Source organism: Coregonus clupeaformis, unplaced genomic scaffold (genome assembly GCF_020615455.1).
Source record: "Coregonus clupeaformis isolate EN_2021a unplaced genomic scaffold, ASM2061545v1 scaf0168, whole genome shotgun sequence".
In the NCBI taxonomy this organism is placed as follows: Eukaryota; Metazoa; Chordata; class Actinopteri; order Salmoniformes; family Salmonidae; genus Coregonus; species Coregonus clupeaformis.
The window spans coordinates 200,809-213,060 of NW_025533623.1; the positions used below are offsets into that span (position 1 = coordinate 200,809).

At 47.6% G+C, this 12,252-nt stretch overlaps 1 pseudogene; it reads right to left on the reverse strand.

Annotated features, from left to right (window-relative positions):
- Positions 1-566: 566 nt before the first annotated feature.
- Positions 567-12,252, reverse strand: part of LOC121556900 — a 99,502-nt pseudogene continuing 87,816 nt past the window's right edge.

A 12,252-nucleotide genomic window follows, 5' to 3' on the forward strand; every position in this document is an offset into this window, starting at 1 on the left:
TCACTTATCCTCTGCAGCAGAGGTAACTCTGGGTCTTCCATTCCTGTGACGGTCCTCATGAGAGCGGGGGACTGACTATGTACAAAAAGTGCTATAATTTCACACACACACCAACATGGATGAAAATACCCTCAAAGGAAAGCTGACAGTCTGCACTTTAGCCTCATAGTCATTATATTATTTCAAATCCAAAGTGCTGGATTACAGAGCCAAAACAAAAATGTGTCACTGTCCCATGTTTGGAGCTCATTGTAGTTCGATAAAATATGTCTCTAAGAACCTTAGGAGGAGAAAAGCAGAGTTCTTAGAAGATGGAGAGACAGAGGAGAGAGAGAGAGAACGAGAGAGAGAGACAGAGAGAGAGTGGGAAGATTAGGAGAGGGAGAGGGGCATTGAGAGAGAGAGAGAGACAGAGAGACAGAGAGAGAGAGACAGAGAGAGGGGTGGGAAGGTGAGGAGATGGAGAGGGGCATGGAGAGAGAGAGAGAGAGAGAGAGAGAGAGAGAGAGAGAGAGAGAGAGAGAGAGAGAGAGAGAGAGAGGTGAGGAGATGGAGAGGGGCGTTGAGAGAGAGAGGGGGACATTCTCCCTCTCTCCCTCTCTCCCTCTCTCCCTCCCCCATCCTCTCTTCCAGGTCACTCCAATTCCAGGGGATCTGATATGTCAGTGACATCTGAGTGTGGTATGTAGTGCTCTAGTTGTTAGTTGAGGTAATTCGGAGTTTGAAGGAGACCCGTCCAGCGAACTTGTCTCTCTCTCCACCAGTCTTCAGTGTGTTGGAGTTGATCTTACACTCAACATTCACATCTGTATTCAGAGAGATGTTGAGGAACTTCACTGCTACCAGGGGCTGGGAGTAGTTCAGCTAGATCCACACAGAGAAGCACACACACACAGAGAGAGAGAGAGAGACCCACACATGGAGAGAAACACACACACAGAGAGACCCACACACGGAGAGAAACACACACACACACACAGAGAGACCCACACATGGAGAGAAACACACACACACACACAGAGAGACCCACACACACACACAGAGAGACCCACACACACAGAGAAACACACACACACACACACACAGAGAGACCCACACACACACACAGAGAGACCCACACACAGAGAGAGAAACACACACACAGAGAGAGACCCACACACAGATAGACACACACACACACAGAGGCCCACACACAGACACAGAGATACCCACACACGGAGAGAGAAACACACACAGAGACCCACACACACACAGACAGAGAGAGACCCACACACAGAGACCCACACACACACAAAGATACCCACACACAGAGACCCACACACACACACAAACAAAGATACCCACACACAAAGATACCCACACACAGAGAGACCCACACACAGAGAGACCCACACACAGAGAGACCCACACACAGAGAGACCCCCCACACACACACACACACAGCGAGAGAGAGAAACACAGACAGAAAGAGTTAAAGTAGAAAATATAAAGCCCAGTAAAGGGTAGTTGTGTCATGCCCATAGGGGGCGCAATATAAAGCCCAGTAAAGGGTAGTTGTGTCATGCCCATAGGGGGCGCAATATAAAGCCCAGTAAAGGGTAGTTGTGTCATGCCCATAGGGGGCGCAATATAAAGCCCAGTAAAGGGTAGTTGTGTCATGCCCATAGGGGGCGCAATATAAAGCCCAGTAAAGGGTAGTTGTGTCATGCCCATAGGGGGCGCAAACGCACATGCCCCCTCAGATCTTTTAGATTATTATGTATAATAATTCATTATTGGGTTCTGATACTATATACCAGTTTAGCAGTTGTACTAAACTACTTAGGCATGAAAGTTCTTAATAAAGAATCAATGTGCATCATTCATTAAAATGACAATTGAACAGATAATCTATGCAAAAATATATACATTTTTTGACATAGAATTAAGCATATTGATTATGGCTCTAGATTGCAGGAAAAAGCCGTTTCAGGTGTTTGAAAAATGCACACCCATCCATCCCCCCTCCAGCCATCCATCCCCCCTCCATCCATCCATCCCCCTCCATCCATCCATCCCCCCTCCAGCCATCCATCCCCCCTCCATCCATCCGTCCATCCCCCCTCCAGCCATCCATCCCCCCTCCAGCCATCCATCCATCCCCCTCCATCCATCCATCCATCCCCCTCCATCCGTCCGTCCATCCCCTACCTTCCATCTATCCCCCCTCCAGCCATCCATCCCCCCTCCATCCATCCACCCCTCCATCCATCCATCCATCCATCCATCCATCCATCCATCCCCCATCCATCCCCCCTCCATCCATCCATCCCCCCTCCAGCCATCCATCCCCCCTCCATCCATCATCCCCCCTCCATCCATCCATCCATCCCCCACCATCCATCCATCCCCCACCATCCATCCATTCATCCCCTACCTTCCATCCATCCCCCCTCCATCCATCCATCCATCCCCCTACCTTCCATCCATCCCCCCTCCATCCGTCCATCCCCCTCCATCCATCCATCCCCCTCCATCCGTCCGTCCATCCCCTACCTTCCATCCATCCCCCTGCATCCATCCATCCCCCTCCATCCGTCCATCCCCCCTCCATCCATCCATCCCCCTCCATCCGTCCGTCCATCCCCTACCTTCCATCCATCCCCCCTCCATCCGTCCATCCCCCCTCCATCCGTCCATCCCCCCTCCATCCATCCATCCCCCCTCCATCCATCCATCCCCCCTCCATCCATCCATCCCCTACCTTCCATCCATCCCCCCTCCATCCGTCCATCCCCCCTCCATCCATCCATCCCCCCTCCATCCGTCCGTCCATCCCCTACCTTCCATCCATCCCCCCTCCATCCATCCATCCCCTACCTTCCATCCATCCCCCCTCCATCCATCCATCCATCCCCCTCCATCCATCCATCCATCCCCTACCTTCCATCCATCCCCCCTCCATCCATCCATCCATCCCCCCTCCATCCATCCATCCATCCCCTACCTTCCATCCATCCCCCCTCATCCATCCATCCATCCCCCCTCCATCCATCCATCCATCCCCTACCTTCCATCCATCCCCCTCCATCCATCCATCCCCTACCTTCCATCCATCCCCCCTCCATCCATCCATCCATCCCCCCTCCATCCATCCATCCATCCCCCTCCATCCATCCATCCCCCTCCATCCATCCATCCATCCCCCTCCATCCATCCATCCCTCCATCCATCCATCCCCCCTCCATCCGTCCATCCCTCATCCATCTAGTCCATCCCCCTCCATCCGTCGTCCATCCCTACCTTCCATCCATCCCCCCTCCATCCATCCCCCCCTCCATCCATCCATCCATCCATCTATCCCCCCTCCATCCATCCGTCCATCCCCCCTCCATCCATCTGTCCATCCCCCCTTCCATCCATCCCCCCTTCATCCATCCATCCATCCATCCCCCCATCCACCCCCCCCCACATAAAGCCTCCTCTAAAAGAATGGATGCATGATGCCCCTAGTAAGGGGTAAAGGGTGTGTGTGGATGCATGATGTCCCTGGTAAGGGGTAATGGGTGTGTGTGGATGCATGATGCCCCTAGTAAGGGGTAAAGGGTGTGTGTGGATGAATGATGCCCCTGGTAAGGGGTAAGGGTGTGTGTGGATGCATGACGCCCCAGGTAAAGGGTAAAGGGTGTGTGTGGATGCATGACGCCCCTGGTAAGGGGTAATGGGTGTGTGTGGATGCATGATGCCCCTAGTAAGGGGTAAAGGGTGTGTGTGGATGCATGATGCCCCTAGTAAGGGGTAAAGGGTGTGTGTGGATGCATGATGCCCCTAGTAAGAGGTAAAGGGTGTGTGTGGATGCATGATGCCCCTAGTAAGAGGTAAAGGGTGTGTGTGGATGCATGATGCCCCTAGTAAGGGGTAAAGGGTGTGTGTGGATGCATGATGCCCTAGTAAGGGTAAAGGGTGTGTGTGGATGCATGATGCCCCTAGTAAGGGGTAATGTGTGTGTGTGGATGCATGATGCCCTAGTAAGGGGGTAAAGGGTGTGTGTGGATGCATGATGCCCTAGTAAGGGGTAAAGGGGTGTGTGTGGATGCATGATGCCCCTGGTAAGGGGTAAAGGGTGTGTGTGGATGCATGATGCCCCTAGTAAAGGGTAAAGGGTGTGTGTGGATGCATGATGCCCCTAGTAAGGGGTAAAGGGTGTGTGTGGATGCATTATGCCCCTAGTAAGGGGTAAAGGGTGTGTGTGGATGCATTATGCCCCTAGTAAGGGGTAAAGGGTGTGTGTGGATGCATGATGCCCCCTAGAAAGGGGTAAAGGGTGTGTGTGGATGCATGATGCCCCTAGTAAGAGGTAAAGGTGTGTGTGGATGCATGATGCCCTAGTAAGAGGTAAAGGGTGTGTGTGGATGCATGATGCCCCTGGTAAGGGGTAAAGGGTGTGTGTGGATGCATGATGCCCCTGGTAAGGGGTAATGGGTGTGTGTGGATGCATGATGCCCCTAGTAAGAGGTAAAGGGTGTGTGTGGATGCATGATGCCCCTAGTAAGAGGTAAAGGGTGTGCGCGCGCATGTGTGTTTGTGCGTGTTGTTTAAGTGTGTGTGCGAACATGCTTGTAAATGTGTGTTGTGTGTGTACCTGGGCCTTCTTGCCGTAGTAGGGGAAGTACATGAGGTTAAAGGTTCCGTTGGGAGGGTAGTAGGCCAGCTCTCCGATCGCATCATTGTCTTCTTTCTGTAGATAGAGAGAGTCAGCTTTCTATTGATCATCCATCTATCTATCTATCTATCTATCTATCTATCTATCTATCTATCTATCTAGACAGACAGACAGACAGACAGTCAGCTTTCTATTGATCATCTATATATCCATCTACAGTATCTCACAAAAGTGAGTACACACCTCACATTTTTGTAAATATTTGAGTATATCTTTTCATGTGACAACACTGAAGAAATGACACTTTGCTACAATGTAAATTAGTGACTGTACAGCTTGTATAACAGTGTAAATTTGCTGTCCCCTCAAAATAACACAACACACAGCCATTACAGTTTTTCTCAGTCGCTTTGGTGCATTTCTTAGATCAAAAGTGCAATTCTTGATACTACTTGTACAAATTCCAAATCATCTAGTCACTTGTGCACATCATTAAAGCAATTTCTTATTCCTTTGAACAAATTGCAATTGCTTTTGTACATATTGCAATTGATAATGTACAAGTGTCAGCTTTTTTCCACATTTTCAATTGCTCATGTCATGTTGATCAAAATATAGTAGATGGTTCTCTGTTGAATAGTCTTACCCCTCAAAACATCTAGGCATTAGTTCCTTGCATAAGCCATTACATGCAAAATTGTTGAACTATTTGTCATAAACTGTCAAGCATAGTTTTACACATTTCTATTAGACCTTTTGTACAAAACGTAAATTGCTGAATCGTGCAGGTGAAATTAACCCTCACTCATGAAGGAATGTAAAGTGTTAGTTCAACCAACAATCAACCAGTTGTCTAAATTGCTCAAAGGTGCATCTCATGAAGAATCAATTGGCAAGCATATATAGACAGACCACAACACAGAGTTGCAATTTTCCAATAATGGATGGACCAGGAAACGAACAGGGTCAACAGCCAAGAGGAGGAAGAAGAGGAGCAAGGATGCGTGGTGGAAGGCAAAACAGAGGAAGAGGCAGAAGAGGACATAGGCGCATATCTGATGACATAAAAGTCGCTATTGTAGACCATGTTGTCAATCATGGCCTTACAATGGCTGAGGCGGGTCGAAGGGTGCAGCCGAATATTGGGAGATCAACCGTGTCCTCAATAGTACAAACGTTTTCGAAGAGAGAACAGGTATGTCCACCAATGTACAGTGCACTGTTACTGTATATAAGCAGTATACTGTATACTTCCTACAATGCTTCATATTACAGTAGTCCACTTGTATTTCACAGCATACAGAAATATACTCTATACAGATACATACTGCACCTTACATGCACCCACCTGTATGTTTTACAGTAAAATGTGTGTTCGCATAGTTTTTGTCTATGTGAAAGTGTGCGATGCATCACTGCATTTTCCACACATAGGACTGCAAGATTACCTCAAACCGGTGGCAGAGGACGCCTTTTCACACCTCAACAGGGAGGAGGCTATTTGCACCATGGTCCGAGCAAACAATGCCATGAGACTCAGGGAAATACAAAGGACCATTATAGAAGACAACGATGTCTTTGAAAACATCCATACGGTTAGCATCTCAACCATCGACAGGGTGCTGCATAGAAACCAGATGAGTATGAAACAGCTGTACAGTGTACCATTCCAAAGGAATGAGGACAGAATTAAGGAGCTACGGTACCAGTATGTACAGGTAAAACATATATCTATGTAACTACTTTACAGCAACATTTTATAGTGTTACATAGTACAGTAAGCATAAACTGCACACATTTCCATTGCTGTGGAAGGAACATGCAATATATGTGTACATTTTATGTCACTCTTCCTTACCAAAACAAATTCAACTGTGTGTTCTGGGATATAGCGTATAATGGAGTTGGAATCAAGTGAACCCTCTCACAACTTTGTATACGTGGATGAGGCTGGCTTCAACCTGACCAAATGCAGAAGGCGGGAGTCGGAATATCATCGGTCACAGAGCTACTGTGGATTTGCCAGGCCAACGGGGAGGAAATATCACCATGTGTGCTGCTATTTCGGAGCATGGTGTCCTAACCCATATCCCCCCTTTTAGGGCCATACAACACCCAGCATCTACTAACTTTTTAGAGACTCTCTACAGGGCTCTCATCCCTGATGATGAGGGGGGTCTGTTTAGAGAGGATTTGCCAAAATATGTGGTCATTTGTGATAATGTGAGTTTCCATCGATCAAACATCATAAGGCAATGGTTTGTGACCCACCGAGGATGCTCATAGGAATTCCTCCCACCTTATTCACCATTCCTTAGCAATTGAGGAGTTCTTTTTCAGCATGGAGGTGGAAGGTGTACGATCGTCAGCCACACACACAGATGACCCTGCTGGCTGCAATGGATGCAGCATGAGGACACCACAGTAGACGCCTGCAGAGGATGGATAAGGCATTCCAAAGATTCTTTCCACATTGCATTGGAAGGGAAAATATCCGGTGTGATGTGGATGAGAATATGTGGGCTGACAGACAGGAACGTCTGGATGTGTAGAGACAGCACTAGAACAGTGCTGTGGGCAAAAGTTTTGCCTTAGGGGTGGTTTCCTGTGTTTCTTTCTAATTTAGTTTTTTTCCTTTGTGCCCCTTGGGTTGTCCAGTCTCTTTCAATCAATAACCCACATACAGTAATATGCAAATAGTACTGTTGAAATTGATATATGCCATAGAAGTGCAGCCTTGTGCATTTTCAATACAGTAACTGTCATCCAAACTGTAGCCTAAGTTTACATCAGGTAATACTGTCAAAGTACACAGTTCCATTGACAACATGCCTAAACATTTTGACAACCTTGTTCGTGAACAATGACTCAATGACTTATCATTCTGATGACACTGACATGATCATTGGCATGAATATTTACTTTTGAGAGATGTACTAAGGATTTTTAGTGACTGACTAGCTTTAGAAACATATCTATTGTATATTGCAGTTTGTACAAATTGTTCTGAGAAATGCACTTATTATTTTGCACATGTTAGGGATGATGTGAAAAATGCACCAAAGCGACAGAAAAACTGTAATGTCTAAACCGCTGGCAACAAAAGTGAGTACACCCCTAAGTGGTCTTCTGTAGCTCAATTGGTAGAGCATGGCGCTTGTAACGCCAGGGTAGTGGGTTCGATCCCCGGGACCACCCATACGTAAAAATGTATGCACACATGACTGTAAGTCGCTTTGGATAAACGCGTCTGCTAAATGGCATATTATTATTATAAGTGAAAATGTCCAAATTGGGCCCAATTAGCCATTTTCCCTCCCCGGTGTCATGTGACTCGTTAGTGTTACAAGGTCTCAGGTGTGAATGAGGAGCAGGTGTGTTAAATTTGGTGTCATCGCTCTCACACTCCCTCATACTGGTCACTGGAAGTTCAACATGGCACCTCATGGCAAAGAACTCTCTGAGGATCTGAAAAAAAGAATTGTTGCTCTACATAAAGATGGCCTGGGCTATAAGAAGATCGCCAAGACCCTGAAACTGAGCTGCAGCACGGTGGCCAAGACCATACAGCGGTTTAACAGGACAGGTTCCACTCAGAACAGGCCTCGCATTGGTCGACCAAAGAAGTTGAGTGCACGTGCTCAGCATCATATCCAGAGGTTGTCTTTGGGAAATAGACGTATGAGTGCTGCCAGCATTGCTGCAGAGGTTGAAGGGGTGGGGGTCAGCCTGTCAGTGCTCAGACCATACGCCGCATACTGCATCAAATTGGTCTGCATGGCTGTCGTCCCAGAAGGAAGCCTCTTCTAAAGATGATGCACAAGAAAGCCCGCAAACAGTTTGCTGAAGACAAGCAGACTAAGGACATGGATTACTGGAACCATGTCCTGTGGTCTGATGAGACCAAGATAAACGTATTTGGTTCAGATGGTGTCAAGCGTGTGTGGTGGCAACCAGGTGAGGAGTACAAAGACAAGTGTGTCTTGCCTACAGTCAAGCATGGTGGTGGGAGTGTCATGGTCTGGGGCTGCATGAGTGCTGCCGGCACTGGGGAGCTACAGTTCGTTGAGGGAACCATGAATGCCAACATGTACTGTGACATACTGAATTAGAGCATGATCCCCTCCTTTTGGAGACTGGGCCACAGGGCAGTATTCCAACATGATAACGACCCCAAACACACCTCCAAGACGACCACTGCCTTGCTAAAGAAGCTGAGGGTAAAGGTGATGGACTGGCCAAGCATGTCTCCAGACCTAAACCCTATTGAGCATCTTTGGAGCATCCTCAAACGGAAGGTGGGGGAGTGCAAGGTCTCTAACATCCACCAGCTCCGTGATGTCGTCATGGAGGAATGTAAGAGGACTCAATTTGGACATTTTCACTTAGGGTTGTACTCACTTTTGTTGCCAGCGGTTTAGACATTAATGGCTGTGTGTTGTGTTATTTTGAGGGGACAGCAAATTTACACTGTTATACAAGATGTACACTCACTACTTTACATTGTAGCAAAGTGTCATTTCTTCAGTGTTGTCACATTAAAAGATATACTCAAATATTTACAAAAATGTGAGGGGTGTACTCACTTTTGTGAGATACTGTAGATATATCTACCATTCTATCTATCTACACTTACATTTTAGTCATTTAGCAAACACTCTTATCTGGAGTTACTTACAGTTATTGCATTCATCTTAAGATATCTAGGTGGGACAATCACATATTACAGGCAAAGAAAGTACATTTTAAGAGAAAGAGAGATGGAATGGTGACATAAAAAGCAAAGATGAGAGAAACAGATGATGAAGAGACATGCAGAGTTAGGTTTAGGGATTAGGGTTAGGGATTAGGGTTAGGGTTAGGGATTAGGGATTAGGGTTAGGGGTTAGGGTTAGGGTTAGGGTTAGGGGTAGGGGTAGGGTTAGGGATTAGGGGTTAGGGTTAGGGTTAGGGATTAGGGATTAGGGTTAGAGATTAGGATTAGGGTTAGGGTTAGGGATTAGGGTTAGGGATTATGGTTAGGGATTAGCAAAGATGAGAGAAACAGATGATGAAGAGACATGCAGATTTAGGGTTAGGGTTAGGGATTAGGGATTAGGGATTAGGGTTAGGGTTAGGGTTAGGGTTAGGGATTAGGGATTAGGGTTAAGGATTAGCAAAGATGAGAGAAACAGATGATGAAGAGACATGCAGATTTAGGGTTAGGGATTAGGGTTAGGGATTAGGGATTAGGGTTAGGGATTAGGATTAGGGTTAGGGATTAGGGTTAGGGTTAGGGTTTAGGGTTAGGATTAGGGTTATACAGCCAGCCTGACCTTGGCTCCACAGGTGACATAAGGAGACTGGCCATCCTTCCCTGGAAGCATCCCAATCACCTGAGGACAGAGGTCAGAGGTTAGAGGGGGTCAGGGTGGTTAGAAGGTGTGTGTGTGTGTGTGTGTGTGTGTGTGTGTGTGTGTGTTTTACCCGGTTCAGTTTGATGAGAACACAGGGTTGTCCCTTCTGGTAACCGTAGGTCCGGTCCGTGATACCAGAACATTCTTCTAGAGAGGGTGCGGTTAAACTGGACATGAACGCGGGTTGTTCCTCACCTAGGATGGAACATCATATTATTATTCTATATTATATACAATACAACAGGTGTAGACCTTACATGCTACCCAGACCACATGCGACGTCCGCCATCGAGCGTCCACCATCGCACGCAAGTTGATTTTGTCCATCCACACCAGACGCAATCAGGACATGCAGGTTGAAATATCAAAACAAACTCTGAACCAATTATATTAATTTCGGGCAATTTATCTAGCTAACTTGCTGTTTTAAGAAAAATGTGTGTTAAATAAAAAATTGCTAAGTAAAATAGCCCTTACACAGCCTGGAGGTGTGTTGGGTCATTGTCCTGTTGAAAAACAAATGATAGTCCCACTAAGCCCAAACCAGATGGGATGGCATATCGCTGCAGAATGCTGTGGTAGCCATGCTGGTTAAGTGTGACTTGAATTCTAAATAAATCACAGACCGTGTCACCAGCAAAGCACCCCCACACCATAACACCTCCTCCTCCATGCTTTACGGTGGGAAATACACATGCGGAGATCATCCGTTCACCCACACCGCGTCTCACAAAGACACGGTGGTTGGAACCAAAAATCTCCAATTTGGACTCCAGACCAAAGGACACATTTCCACCGGTCTAATGTCAATTGCTTGTGTTTCTTGGCCCAAGCAAGTCTCTTCTTATTATTGGTGTCCTTTAGTAGTGGCTTCTTTGCAGCAATTCGACCATGAAGGCCTGATTCACACAGTCTCCTCTGAACAATTGATGTTGAGATGTGTCTGTTACTTGAACTCTGTGAAGCATTTATTTGGGCTGCAATTTCTGAGGCTGGTAACTCTAATGAACTTATCTTCTGCAGCAGAGGTAACTCTGGGTCTTCCATTCCTGTGGCGGTCCTCATGAGAACCAGTTTCATCATAGCGCTTGATGGTTTTTTACGACTGCACTTGAAGAAACTTTCAAAGTTCTTGGAAATGTTCCTTATTGACTGACCTTCATGTCTTAAAGTAATGATGGACTGTCGTTTCTCTTTGCTTATTTGAGCTGTTCTTGCCATAATATGGACTTGGTCTTTTACCAAATAGGGCTATCTTCTGTCTTCAAAGTTGAACCCCACCAGAGCCTGAGAATACGTCCCCACAAATGATCCTCTCTACCTTACATGCTCCATGGGTCTGGAAGGTCTGATTGACCTCAGCCTTAACCTCTCTCAGGAACCTCCTGGAGTAGCCCCTGGGCCTGATTGACCTCACCTTAACCTCTCTCAGGAACCACCTGGAGTAGCCCCTGGGCCTGATTGACCTCAGCCTTAACCTCTCTAAGGAACCACCTGGAGTAGCCCCTGGGTCTGATTGACCTCAGCCTTAACCTCTCAGGAACCACCTGGAGTATTCCCTGGGCCTGATTGACCTCAGCCTTAACCTCTCAGGAACCTCCTGGAGTAGCCCCTGGGTCTGATTGACCTCAGCCTTAACCTCTCTCAGGAACCACCTGGAGTAGCCCCTGGGCCTGATTGACCTCAGCCTTAACCTCTCTCAGGAACCACCTGGAGTAGCCCCTAGGCCTGATTGACCTCAGCCTTAACCTCTCAGGAACCACCTGGAGTAGCCCCTGGGCCTGATTGACCTCAGCCTTAACCTCTCTCAGGAACCACCTGGAGTAGCCCTGGGTCTGATTGACCTCAGCCTTAACCTCTCAGGAACCACCTGGAGCCCCTGGGTCTGATTGACCTCAGCCTTAACCTCTCAGGAACCTCCTGGAGTAGCCCCTGGGTCTGATTGACCTCAGCCTTAACCTCTCTCAGGAACCACCTGGAGTAGCCCCTGGGCCTGATTGACCTCAGCCTTAACCTCTCAGGAACCACCTGGAGTAGCCCTGGGCCTGATTGACCTCAGCCTTAACCTCCTCAGGAACCACCTGGAGTAGCCCCTGGGCCTGATTGACCTCAGCCTTAACCTCTCTCAGGAACCACCTGGAGTAGCCCCTGGGTCTGATTGACCTCAGCCTTAACCTCTCAGGAACCACCTGGAGTAGCCCCTGGGCCTGATTG